Source organism: Suricata suricatta, chromosome 15, assembly GCF_006229205.1.
Source record: "Suricata suricatta isolate VVHF042 chromosome 15, meerkat_22Aug2017_6uvM2_HiC, whole genome shotgun sequence".
Lineage (NCBI taxonomy): Eukaryota > Metazoa > Chordata > Mammalia > Carnivora > Herpestidae > Suricata > Suricata suricatta.
In genome coordinates this window covers 72,556,434-72,569,578 of record NC_043714.1, presented here as the reverse complement: position 1 = coordinate 72,569,578, position 13,145 = coordinate 72,556,434, and the positions used below count along the sequence as shown (strand labels likewise).

General features: G+C 43.2%; 1 long non-coding RNA gene across 1 annotated transcript; it reads right to left on the bottom strand.

Annotated features, from left to right (window-relative positions):
• Nucleotides 1-926: 926 nt before the first annotated feature.
• Nucleotides 927-2,119, bottom strand: LOC115279386. Its single transcript, XR_003903401.1, has 2 exons — nucleotides 2,016-2,119; nucleotides 927-1,389 (listed from the first exon to the last, which is right to left on the bottom strand). It is a non-coding gene; the product is annotated as an uncharacterized LOC115279386 (long non-coding RNA).
• Between the last annotated feature and the right edge of the window lie 11,026 nt (nucleotides 2,120-13,145).

Here is a 13,145-nt window from a genome sequence, read left to right as displayed (position 1 = left end):
CTTGTTGGGATGATCACCGGGTGTTGTATGGGAGCCAACTGATAATAAATTATATTAAATAAAAAATAAATAAAATAATAAAATAAAACAATAAAAATAAAATAATAGAATAAAATTAAAAGGATGGGATGCCTGGGTGCTCAGTCAGTTGAGCATCCGACTCTTGGTTTTGGCTCTGGTCATGATCCCATGGTTTGTGGGTTTGAGCCCTGTGTCTGTTTCTGTGCTGTCAAGGTGGAGCCTGCTTGGGATTCTCTCTCTCTCTCTTTATGCCCCTCCTCTGCTGGCATACACACACTTTGTCTCTCCAAATAAATAAATAAGCATAAGAAAGTGATTAAAGTAAGAACAAAAAGGAAGTTTAATTTAGAAATATATTTTGGTTAGTGAAAGATAGCAAACTGTGGAAACTTTCAGAGGGAAGACCACAGAAAATAAGATGCAGGAAAGGCGGACAGAGTAGGTTTGTCTGTCCTGGATCCTCTGTAATTGACCTAACTTGATAACCGACGAAAGCTTTCCCAGCAAGTCCAGCACCATGCCTGGCTCACAGATAGGGCTCATTATTTGCTAAATGAATGTTCTTGGCTACCACCCCTGAAACCCGTGCCAGAAGGGAGACCAGAATCACAGGAGTGAAGCATGTACCTGGACCCATGAGACAGGTCACAGTGGCCATGCCAGGAGGAAATTGAACGTCCCCCATCCGTCTGCAATGCTTCCCTTGCACCAACTATACCCCACCCTCTTTAAAGGTGTTTTTCCCTGTAGTGACATTATCATTGAGAAATTTTCAACCAGTCTAGAAAAAGACCTTCATTAAAGTTTAATATTCTCTTCCAGGTGAGAACACATGGGACTTCAAACCTCACCATGGCTTTTAATTACAATGACCTGTCCTTTCAAATTATGCCAACAAAAATTGATTTTGCATGTGACAAAGTTTATTACCAACTCCTAAAGTTCTGTGGGATTTTTGTTTGTTTGTTTGTTTGTTTGTTTTGCTACTTCTTCCAAGGCAGTTGGCAGAGAGTAGCGCAGAGAGGTCAAGATGGAAAGAGATTCGAGGAACTAATAACCATTGAGTTTTGTTTTTCCTTCTCAAGGGATTAAAATGAGAAAATCACCCCAAACTGTATCAGCTGCTTCCTGGTTCTGTGTTTCTGCCTCTGCTCTTCCCGCAGGTGAATCCACAGCATTGCTTCCTACCAGCATGGTCCAAGATGCCCTGGAGGACCAACATGGCAGAGCTAGGTGGCATCCTTGGGTCATTACTGGGATCAAGTTCGCTTTCAATCCTGTTGGGTCAGTCTTGCTTTAGCTAAACTTCTCCAACCTGGCTTTCATTCATTAATTTATTCCCTTATTCCAAATTATGATGTCCTTGACCTGTGAACAGTGAAAGCAAGCACATCAGCTCCTAAAATAATTGAGGTGGGGCCCCTGGGCGGCTCAGGTGGTTAAGCCTCTGACTTCAGCCCAGGTCATGATCTCACAGCTGGTGAGTTCAAGCCTGGTGTCAGGCTCCATGCTGACAGCTCAGAGCCTGGATCCTGCTCCAGATTCTGTGCCTCCCCCTCTCTCTGCCCCTATCCCACTCTCTGTCTCTCAAAAATGAATTAAAGTTTGAAAAAATAATTGAGGTTAGTGCAGTGTTTTCTAGCCTCTTTCCTTATCTTGTATAAATATTTTTCCCTTAAGTTTACCACCATGCATATGACCATGAAATAATCCCTATAAAATTCCATTGTAATATCTAAGATTGTTTTTGTCCCAGGGGAACTAATTTTCAGCACTAAACGACATCACCTCTTTTGAGAAGGCAGAGTCTAGTTCCACGTTTAGTCAGGAAGTAGGTCTCTGAGAAGTGCTCTAGAGAAGGGCCAAGGGGCTGCTACAGAGGCAATAGATCCATGCTGTAGATTTGGGGATGTCAGGTAGGGATTCTAGAGGAGGCTGGGGAAGGAGTCCTGGAGTGAGTCTGAGAGGTGACAGAGAAGAGGCAAAGCAACCACCTGTGTGACAGGTTTATGAGCTTCCTGAAGATGAGTGTCCCATGATGGTGGGCTCCCTCGCCAAGATGTTTCCATCATCCTCTCGGCTTTGAAGACACAGCACTCTCATTATGCACCCTTGGCTTTAAACATAGTTGGGAAAGAAAACAAAACAAACAAAATTCTTTAGATATCCAAGCAAATTTTCCTGTATTATCTCCTTCCTACCTGTTCCAAATCCAACTGTGGGTCGACATAAAGCCATTTTCTCATTGACTATTTGTGGTCACTAGTATTCAAGCCGTTTGTGGCTTTTGTAGAAGAACTGTAGCCATCCCAAATGATGGCTTTTAAAATTTCATCCTAGAAGGGGTACACATCACTTATGCATGGGTGTCACTGACCAAACAAAACACATGGTCCCACCATTGTTTTTTCCCCATGTGGCACAGGAGGGGCCAAACCCAAGTAGAAGATACCCTGCACCACAGTATCCTCTAGAAGAGAACATGGGGTAAAGTCAAAGATGATAAGTTACGCCTAAGATGAACCATATATTCTTTGCTCACTACTCTGGGCATCGCGTAGGTTTGTGGTTTTTAGAATAGTTAAACCCAGGTGTTCTAATAAGTACTTTTAATCTGGTCATCCTCCGGGTTTTGGTGTTCTGTGCCACCTTATCCAGATACTTAATGTCCCAGACACATACTAAAAAACCTTGCTCCTGATAACCCCTGTCGACCAGACATTCTGCTAATCAGGTCTTCTTGCTTAGAAAGACATGGGAGAATGTGAAGATCTTATCCTTTTTCTGCAAACAGATTTTGTTTTCATATCATAAAGTCAAAGTTCATTGTCCTATATCAGCTGTTAATTGTCTTGAAATAAATCACATTGAAATGAACAGTTTATGTAAATCAGAGTTGCATACTTGAACTAAGACCACATTGTAAAAAAAACACGACAATTAACTCTTTGTCATAATATCCACTATATTTGTATAATGCATTACCATTTGCACAATATTTTCACATGCATACTTTTATCAAATTCCCATAAGAATCCCATGAGGTACACGTGTTGAATATCAGTATTTTACAAATAAAAACACCTTCTTGTCCCTGGGACATATTCAAGACAATTATTATGGAGTCACAAGAGAAGGAAGTAATTTTAACAATAATTCCTATAAAATTCTAAAATAGGATTTGAGATAAATAACCATGGTATTTTCTAAACAAATGCCAGGCACAGCACATTGGTGATTGTGAATTAAATAAGACAGATATAGACTCTGGCTTCATATAATTTTCAAGCCAGAAACCTGAGTGGCTCAGGCAATTAAATGTCTGACTTCTGCTCAGGTCATGATCTAGAGGTTTGTGAGTTCAAGCCCCACATCAGGCTCCATGCTGATAGTTCAGAGCCTGGAGCCTGCTTCTGATTCTGTCTCCCTCTCTCTCTTCCCCTCCTCTGCTTGCACCCTGTCTCTGTCTCTCTTTCAAAAATAAATAAACATTATAAAGAAACTTTATATTTATAAGCCAACAGACATTTAAAACACTCTACATTAAACATTTATAAATTTAACAATTTTTTATCCTTGCTCATATTTTATTTATTTTTATTATTTTTTATTTAAATTTAGGTTAGTTAACATACAATATAGTCTTGGCTTCAAAAATTTAACAATTTAATTAAATGATGATAAAGCAGAAATGAGGGGTGCCAGGAAGTGAATTTTAAGATTCTGACCTGGTCTGGGGTGAGTACAAAAGATTCCGCTGAAGGATTACTGAGTTTTGAAAGGTCTCTGAAAGTCTGCAGTGTGAATATGCAGAGCTGGTTGGTGGGAATATATCTTTAAGTGTCAGAAGCAATACATTGAAGGGCCTGCAAATAGAAAGTGTGACGCATGGAAAGAAAGGAAAGGAAAATCAATATCACCCAGGGTAGGCAATGGTCAGGAAAGGAGCAGTACCGATCAGTGTTGGTGAGGCAGGCAGGACCCTGGTCCAGCCTGTTGTGTAGACCAAGCTAAGAGTGTTGGTGATTTCCTGAAAGCCATAGGAGATCATGTTAAGCAAGAGAATAGCATGATGGAGGTTACACTTTCATGAGCTCACTCTTGCTCTAGTGAAGAAAGTTGAGAGGAAAGGAACAAAACTAAATCGCTGAAGGCGAGGTTGGAGTCCAGGAGCAGAAGAATGGGTCTCTACCTTGAAGAAAATGTATCTGAAACTAGCAGTCAACTCCATCCTCATGAATACTAACCCTTCTGTTGCTGGATTCAGAAGCAGAGCAACAAAATAGAGAAGTGTTATCTCAAACCAAAGGATATGAACATCAGACAAGAGAGAAAACAACTGGCCCCAACGTTCTTTGACACTATGGTGTGGGCACATGGAAAGGGCTGTTTTCCTTGATTCCCCCTCTTATTTGGAGACACACATGGGGTAAGACTTGTATTGATCATGCTTTTCTATTTTCTGTATTTCTGAGGCTTTCACATGTAGGCCTAGCTGGCCCTGGAGAGACTGCCCACTCCCAGGACTTTTATTCTTAGAGATAGTAAGTGACTCCCTGGGAGCAAGAGTCCCATACACTAACTACAGTCCAGAGCCCACATCCCAACCACCTGCTTCCCTGGCCTCTTATACTCTGGGCCACTAGTTACCTGCGCTAACCATCCTCGGGCCAGCAGGTGACAGCCTAGGGTGTTCCCTAGCCCTGGGAGCCCAATGAAGGCCCATTGCTCACATTCTCCCCTACTCTACCTGTCTCCTGACCAACCCAGTGCTTCCCCGTGCCTCCCCCTGTGCTGTGTGCTCCTCTCCTCTCTGGAATTATAACACACTTCTATCTTAAAGACGGTTGACTCCTGATCTGCTGGCCTCACCATACCTGAATTTTATTAAAATGTACATGTTAAAATAAGCCTACAATAAAGCCTTTGAAGCAAAGCCCAACTTTGGGGGAAATAGTGTCTAACATTTACAGAGGGCTTGCTATTAGCTGGGCATTGTTCTGAGCACTTTACCTGCCTTAAGTCAGCTAATCCTCACAACATCCTATGATTTGGGGGCACTATCCTTACCCCATTTCACAGATGGAACTATTGAGACCCAGTGAGGTGGAGCAATTCATTCCCCCTGTATCACATAGTCTCTAAGTGGCAGGGCTGGGCTCCAGGTCCATCTCTGTCTGACCCCAAAGCCCACACTTGTCCCTCTCTACTGACAAGATAACTAATTCTGGGAAGCATGGAAGTAGAGAGTAAACACCCCTCTCAAGAGAATAAAGTGCTCTTGAGAGAGACAAGGCAGCCCTGAGAGATGCCTAATGATGGGGCCTGAGTAAAAAACGGGAAAACAGGAGCCACAAGAGCACTTTCACTGACTCAGACAGAAACATTGTGCCACCGCGGTGGAGACATAGTTGAATTTTCCTTAAATAGGTATCAAGGCCAATACAGTCACTCTCGGAGGCCACATTTGCCTCTTGGCCAGTTCTAATTATTGGCATTGATGCTTTCTGTAGGCAATTATCCAGGCTCAGGGAGCTGCCTCAGTCAATAATTGGAGAGCAGGGAGCCCTGGAAGGGTTATTCACACAGACGTACCTACTGCACACCCTTGCTCCAACTTGCAGTCTGCATGGCCTGAGTGGGAGCAATAAGGCCTCCGCCAAGCTGGCCCAGGGCTGTGGAGCAAATTGCAAAGCTGATCTCTCTGCATTAAGAGAAGCCCATTAGCACAACAGAACTATTGTAGCTGTCAAAATCACTAGGTGCCTGGCCATGCCTGCATGCTCTTCTGCTCCGTCTGGCAGTCAGGGATCTGCTGCGCCACGGAGATGGATCAAAGTGGGTTGTAGGGCACTCATTCTGACTTCCTCGGCAGGGAGGTCTTACCCAGCAAAGGGAAATGCCGCTGTTCTGCTACTCACACCCAATGTGTAGGGTGTTTTTCCTCACCTGAAGCAATTCTGACACTAACTGCCCGGAGTTAGCACAGACCCCAGAAGTTGAGGGCTCAGTCCCACAAGACAACTTGGCCCCTGACTTCAGACCCCAATCACAGGTCTCAGTTTGTCACCTGCATTTCTGACTGATGGACTGGGAATCGGGGGTTCCCACAACCCTCTCCTTTGGCTCTGTAGTTTGCTAGAATGGCTCATAACACCCCAGGAAACATTTTTTTCTTAATGCTGCTGACTTATTACAAAGGATACAGCTCAGGAACAGCCAAGTGGAAGACATGCACAGACCAGGTATGTGGGGAGCAGTGTAGACATGCCATGTTCTCTCCTGGTACGTCCCTTTCCCAGAACCTCAAGGTGTTCACTGACTCAAAAGCTCTCTGACATGATTGATGAAATCCTTAGTCACTGGTGATTAGATAACCACCCCCATCCCTTCTCCAAGTGGGGAGGGGACTGAAATGTTCAACCTTTTCATCACCTCTAATCAAGTGGCCGGTTTCCATGGCAACCAGCCCCTCATCCATAGGGCCTTTCTAAAATCCCCTTATAAACATAAACTCAGTGGGGGTGAAAGGGGCTTGTCAGGAAGAACAAAAAATTTTTCTCCTTTCACCCCTGTCACTCAGAGCTATCTCAGAAACTTGAAAGGAAGACAAAAATATATATTTTTATTATATCACATTACCCAGGATCAGGGCACATAATTGGAATAATTCAATTGTTTTCTAATACCTCTCTGGTGAGTTATTAGACTGTCCCAGAAAATGTACGACACAGGAGAGATAACTAGAGTAGAAACCAGTATGGCCGGTGTACTGGACAGTCATAATTGGTACAGTCCACGAACAAGGCATGAAATCGGGCCTGGGAGAAGCACAGAGGAGACCCACATATGTGACACTCAGTCTGTCTCAGTGCAAAAGGGCCAGTGGGAAGTTGAAAGACATGACAGCATGATTGGCTCCCTAGTGTTTGGGACCTGTGTCCACATGGAGCCTCTCAGGGGTGAGACCCCGGGCTGTGTCTCGTTAGCACATCTTCCAGAATGTACTTTAAATGCTCCCTCCTCCCATAAGCACCTTCCCACAAACAGCCCACCCTCCTCCTCCAAAGTCTGGAAATGAGCCATCCACCCTCATGTCGCCCACCTGACCCTTCTTCTGCCCAGAATCCACTGGTCCCAGCTCTGTCTCTCTGCATACCGAGACCTTCTCGGCCTGTTTTTCTTGGTTGGGAAACATGCCCACAGCGTCAACAATGTGTCTCGGTTGTCTCTTCCTCTCATTCTCTCTGCCGTTTCTGTTTTCACCCTTGATTCCCCACTTTGCTGTTGTAAGACACTTCCCAAGGAGCCAGCTCCTTTCTCCCTCTGCCTGATCCTCATGTCCTGTTCATCTGCTAGCTGGCTTCTCTTCCCTGCACAAGCTGCACCTTGGTGGTGGCGAGTAGAGACGTGTCACTGTCAACAGCACTGAAATAGACACTGTGTTCCTGACGTTTTGAAAAGAGAAGGTGGGCTGGAACCCAAACATTCCTGGGGCATCGTGACTGTGGAAGCTACATAGTTTTGCTTAGGAAACCGAGCCAAATACCCTTTCTGCTTGCCTTTTTCATTTCGCATCCTTAAGAAAGATTAATTATAGCACACAATTCCTGAAGAGTGGGTAAAGACTGACATTTTAATAAAGTAAGATTGTGGGCGTCAAGCACGGATGCTGAGGATTGACAGGCAGAATGAGATGATTCTCGGCTGGACAACTTAATTGTATGTTTACTTGTCTCCAGCGTTTTCCACGGTGGCATCCTGGAAACTTGTGCCTGGAACCCAAAATAAGTTCGTGCACCTTTTCATTCTTCCCTGCGCCCTGGTGACTCAGCTCTGTCATACACACCGAGCAATTCTAGTATTTAACAAGCACGCATTAACATTAATTTTGTCTCCTTCAAATTACTTTCTGACTAAAATAAATAACTCCACTCAAACCCCATGAGCTGTTCTCTCTTTAGGAACTGGCTCTCTAATTCGGTGTTTCCACCCCAGCTTTAACTGCTTAACTGGAGCTCAGCAAATGAATTCAGAGCCAATTCAAGCATCTCACAGGAAATGTGGTTTTGTCATTCTGTAGTTATATCATGTTTAATTCCAGTGATGTTTTCAAGTATAATAAGATCATTTTATTCAAGATCTAACTCTATCAACTTTTTTCTTAAGCACACATATTCCTTCTGAGATTGACAGATTGAAGATAGACTACCACTGATGAAATTTAAACGAAAACGATATGGAATGTTAAGACACTTTGAGTATAACAATAGAGCTTCGAAGGGTCACAATTTAAGTGAGACATCCAGCGTTGAGTTAGTAAGTCTTTGAATGTTTAATTTGAAAATGCCAACCATCGTCTCTTGATGTTAGTACAGACATTGGAAGTAGTCAGTCCTAAATGAGTCCATGACCTTGAAAAATAGGAAGATTAATTGATCTGAACTTTGGTCTTCTAAAGTATAAAGTGGGAATAATCACGTACAGAAAGTAGTGTTCTCATGAGAATCAGAGACACGGTGAAGCTGGATCAGTCAGAGTCCAGGTAGGAAGGTAAGACCTCACTGAGTATTTCAAATGGAAGGGTCAAGGCCCTGGGATTGCCTATACAAGTGTTGGAAAGCTGAGAGCACAGAAATTAAAATTAGTCACTGCTGAAAGCAATGACAACCCATTGAGCTGAAAGAAGGAAAGAGAAATGAGGATGCTCCAAGAGACCGGAAGAAAGTGGAGGGGGCCTTTGAGAACCACACTGCAGCAGCTAAAAGGAAAAGGCAAAGTCAAAATGTTCTCAGCCTCAAATGCCTGACTCTAGTTTCCTACTTACTGGCTGAAGAAAGAGGGTATATTTTTCTCATAATGGTTAAGACTTAGACACTGGGACCAGACTGGATTCAAACCCAACTAAGATCCTTACCTCCTCTGTGTCTTTGAACAGCTTGTAAATTCTTTGCCCTTCATCTTCTATAGCCCTGAAATAGAACAGTAATACCACTCCATCATAGAGTTGTTCTGAGGATTCCATGGCCCACTATCTGTCCAAAGGGTAATGTATGTAAATCCTGACATATGGTAAGTGCAAAGTGTGAGTTTGCAATATTGGCAGCAATGTTGATTTTGCCATCATTATAACTACTCTCCTTTAATCTTGGGGCACAAAACGTCCCTTCTCACATGGAAAACTGGTAAATTGTGAATGTTTTCTCCACCAAGTGTTCCTCTCTTTTCTGATTAGCTCTTTGACTATTAGCTCATGAGGGCAAGAACAGTTTCCTTTTGTGTTGCAAAAGTTTCCTTGGTTTACAGCACTGTGCTGGGCATTGCAGAGGGATGCAATAGACATTTAAGAGCTGAAGGAAATACATGCTGACTCCTAATTTCTATTTGGGTAACTGGGTGGATGGTGGTGTCAATCCTGTATCTTGGGCCACAATCATTGGATATACGTGGGAACTGAAGTTATAAAATTATAAGATGTTGTCCCAGGGAAATGTATAGAATGGGGAAATTTATTTGTTTATGGCATTTACTCCAGGCCATGCCCTGTTCCAGGTCCTGGGGAAACAGCTGTCCATAGAAAGTAGACAAAATCCCTGACTCTTGTAGAGCTTACATCTCAGTGGGGTGCTCTGATGATAAACATGATCAAAGAAGAAGTCACCTGGATTTAGGACACAGTGAGAACTGTGGCAGAGGTGGGAATTTGAAATGTGGCAATGAGCGATAGCAGGACATTTGCACAGACTTAGACGTAGTGCAAGGGGATATCTGAGAGAAGAGCATTCTGAGAAGATGGCATAACAAGTATGAACGCCCTGAGGTGGAAGCAGGTCTAGTCTAGTATGTTCTGGAATGAGCAGGGAAGCCTGTGTGGCCTCAGCAGAGTAAGCAAGACACAAGTGGTAGAAGAGGAAGTTAGATAAGGAGAGAAGGCTCGGGTGATGTGGGGCCATGTGCACCACTATGAGGATGTGGCTTCCTCTGAGTGTGGACTCGACAGAGGCGTGCCAGACCAGACTCACACTCTGAAGGATGACTTTGCTTGTCAGGTCCAGGAAAACACTGGGGGCAAGAGTGGATGCAGGGGAGCAGGGGGAAGGAATTGTGATAATTCAGGCAAGAGACAAAAGCTGGCTTGGACCACAGTGGTAGCAGAGAAGGTTGTGAAAAATGGGTCAGATTTGGGTAAATACGAGAGCCAGGCCAAACCAATAGGACTTCCTTATGGGAATGGATGTGGATAATTATAAAGAAGAAAAGAGGGGCACCTGGGGTGGCTCAGTTCATTAAGCATTCGACTCTTGGTTTCAGCTCAGGTCATGATTTCATGGCTCATGATTTCGAGCTCCTGTTGGGCTCTGCACTGACAGTGAAGGGACTGCCTGGGATCCTCTCTCTCCTTTTCTCTCTGCTTTTCCCCAACTAAAAATAAAACTTAAAAATAAGAAGAAAAGAGCCAAGTATGTCTCAGAAGCTCTCTTTCACCCCAGTGGCTGAACGAAGAGAGCTGCCTTTCATCATGTAAGGGGCAGATCTATGCAGAACATGGGGATTTCCCAGCCAAGAGACATTTTTAAGGAATGGACAAACCAATAGATGCACAAAAAGAGAGAAGTATGAGAAGAAAAAACAAATAATGAAGTATACTTCTATGAAGAGCAAGAAAGTAAAAGATACTCCAGTTCTTAACAAGGAAGATGTAATACTATTAGCATTTCTTGAGATTATACTATACATCTTGGGGCTTAGACACTGAATGTGTATCAACTTAAGCAGAATATATATATATATTTTAATAGCAAAGGTCCAATGGTTGGTGGGTGCATAAGTCAGCCTTGACAATGATGGGCAGGAGTAAAAACACAAGCAAGGTGAGAAAGAACTTAAAACTTTTTAATGCTTCAACACTGTAGGATGGTGATGTCTTTAACCCTGGGATGTGCCTCACCTTCTCTGCATGATGGTGGGAAACATCTAAATGAGCATGCAATGAAAAGCTTTACAGGCAGCAAGAAGCTTGAGCCAAGTTCACTGGTTTTCTATTGCTCCTATAACAAATTACCATAAACTAATGACCAAAACAGCATAAATTTATTATCACATGGTTCTGGAGCTCAGAAATCCAAATTGAGTTTCTAGGGCTATAATCAAGGTATCAGAGGGCTGTGTTCCTTCCGGAGGATCTAAGAGAGAATTATTTTCTTTCCTTTTCTAGCTTCCAGAGGTGACAACCTCTTTTTTTTTTTTTTTTTTTTTTTTGTTTCTGGCCCCAGAAATAGACCCATGTGACTGACGGCATCATGCTAACCTCCAATTCCCTGGCCTAGCCCTGGTTGAAGCTAGATGAATGCCTGGACTTTCCAAGCCACACTGATCAGTAACTGCCCGCTCCCTCCTTCCCTTCCTTCCTTTTTTCTTTACTATTGAGTTTGAGTTGGTATCTAACACTTGAAATCCCAAAATTTCTGAATCAACTTGTAGGAAACATTGAAAATGAAAATTACCTACACCTTAAGTTCTTTGAGTCCAAGCAGGGATGCATGGGTTTTGTAAGGGGTATTTGGTATCTTAGGTGAAAAAGTGAGGGAGGCTGTAGGCTGCTGAGGAAAGAAAAACATTTGGCTCGTACCCCTCAGAGCAGACCCAAGGCACTAGATGCATGAAAGTTCCGGGCCACTGAGAAATATTATTAACTAGTCGTCAAGAATGAATGGTTGAAATCGAGCCAGCAAGAGTCATTGTCATACCTGTGCAAAAACAAAAAAACAAAAAACAAACAAACACCTCTTCCTGGCAGAGTGAAATTAAAACATAGTTAAGGGGAGTTCACTGTGCAGGAGTCAGAATTCATCACGATGAGATTAGAGCACACAAAAGCAAATTCCACCCAAATATCAGACAATTTAGAGGCCACATGCCTTCCCTCAGGCAATTTGCAATGAAGGACAAAGAGAAATTCATGGCTGCAAGGACAATGTATAGAATATCCTATCTTCATCTCCTTTGCTTTATTGTTCACCCCCCAAAATCTTCTAAGAGCAATGGAAGGTGGAAGGATAGAAGCATCTGAGTCAGTGACAAAACCCAAGAGATAAAGCTGGTAGGCTGTTTGGGTCCCTCAGGACTGTGAGGGTGCTCCAACAGCAGTCCTGAGATCTAGATTTGTGCAAAGTAGGTGTGAGTCCACTAACACAGGATGTGTGGCTGTGAGAGGCGCCAGCGTCTGCTCTGACCTCCAGCTTTCCCATGGCCCTCTAAACCCCATCACCACATAGGTGCTCTAGGCTGCAGCTTCAGGGGCTTATGTGTAAGTCCCTGACAGGCCTCCAGATGCATGACCTAAAATACTACGTCATCTGCCCTGCCCTTATTAAACTCCCTTGGTCTTTGTATAAAATAAAATGCAAATAAAATCAGTAGCAAATAACCCCCCTGTTATCACTTCCTCATTCTCCACCTACAATCACCTCTGCCCTACTCCCTCTAACTCACTTCCCTGAATATGGGTGCGGTATGCTCTAGTTGTGTTTTTTTTTTAATTTTTTTTATTATTTAATTTTTTTTAAATTTATTTTTATTTGAGAGACAAAGAGAGCCAGCGCAAGCATGGGAGGGTCAGAGAGAGAGGGAGACACAGAATCTGAAACAGGCTCCATGCTCTGAGCTAGCTGTCAGCACAGAGCCCAATGTGGGGCTCAAACCCATGAACTGTGAGATTATGACCTGAGCCAAAGCTGGATGCTTAACCGACTGAGCCACCTAGGTGCCCCTGCTCTAGTTGTTTTGAGCAACAGTGGCAATAGCTAACAAAATTAGTACTCTAAGACAATCCCCAAAGAATTATAAACACATTAACTCATTTACTTTCATCCTGTTGATACGCAGTCTATGGAAGAAACCAGTTTTATTATTTCCATTGCCATTCGCGGCTATATTGGAGCTTGGACCCAAACCAGTATGAAAAATTTAAGAAATATATCTAAGATCAGCATTTGTCTTGCTGTTCCCTGGCTCCACTTCTTACAAAACAGAACTAAATAATAAATGGTTCCAAATGAGAAGGCATTATTTGGGGTTTGCATAATTGACATCGTTATCTGTCAGGTGGCTTAAATAAACTCAGC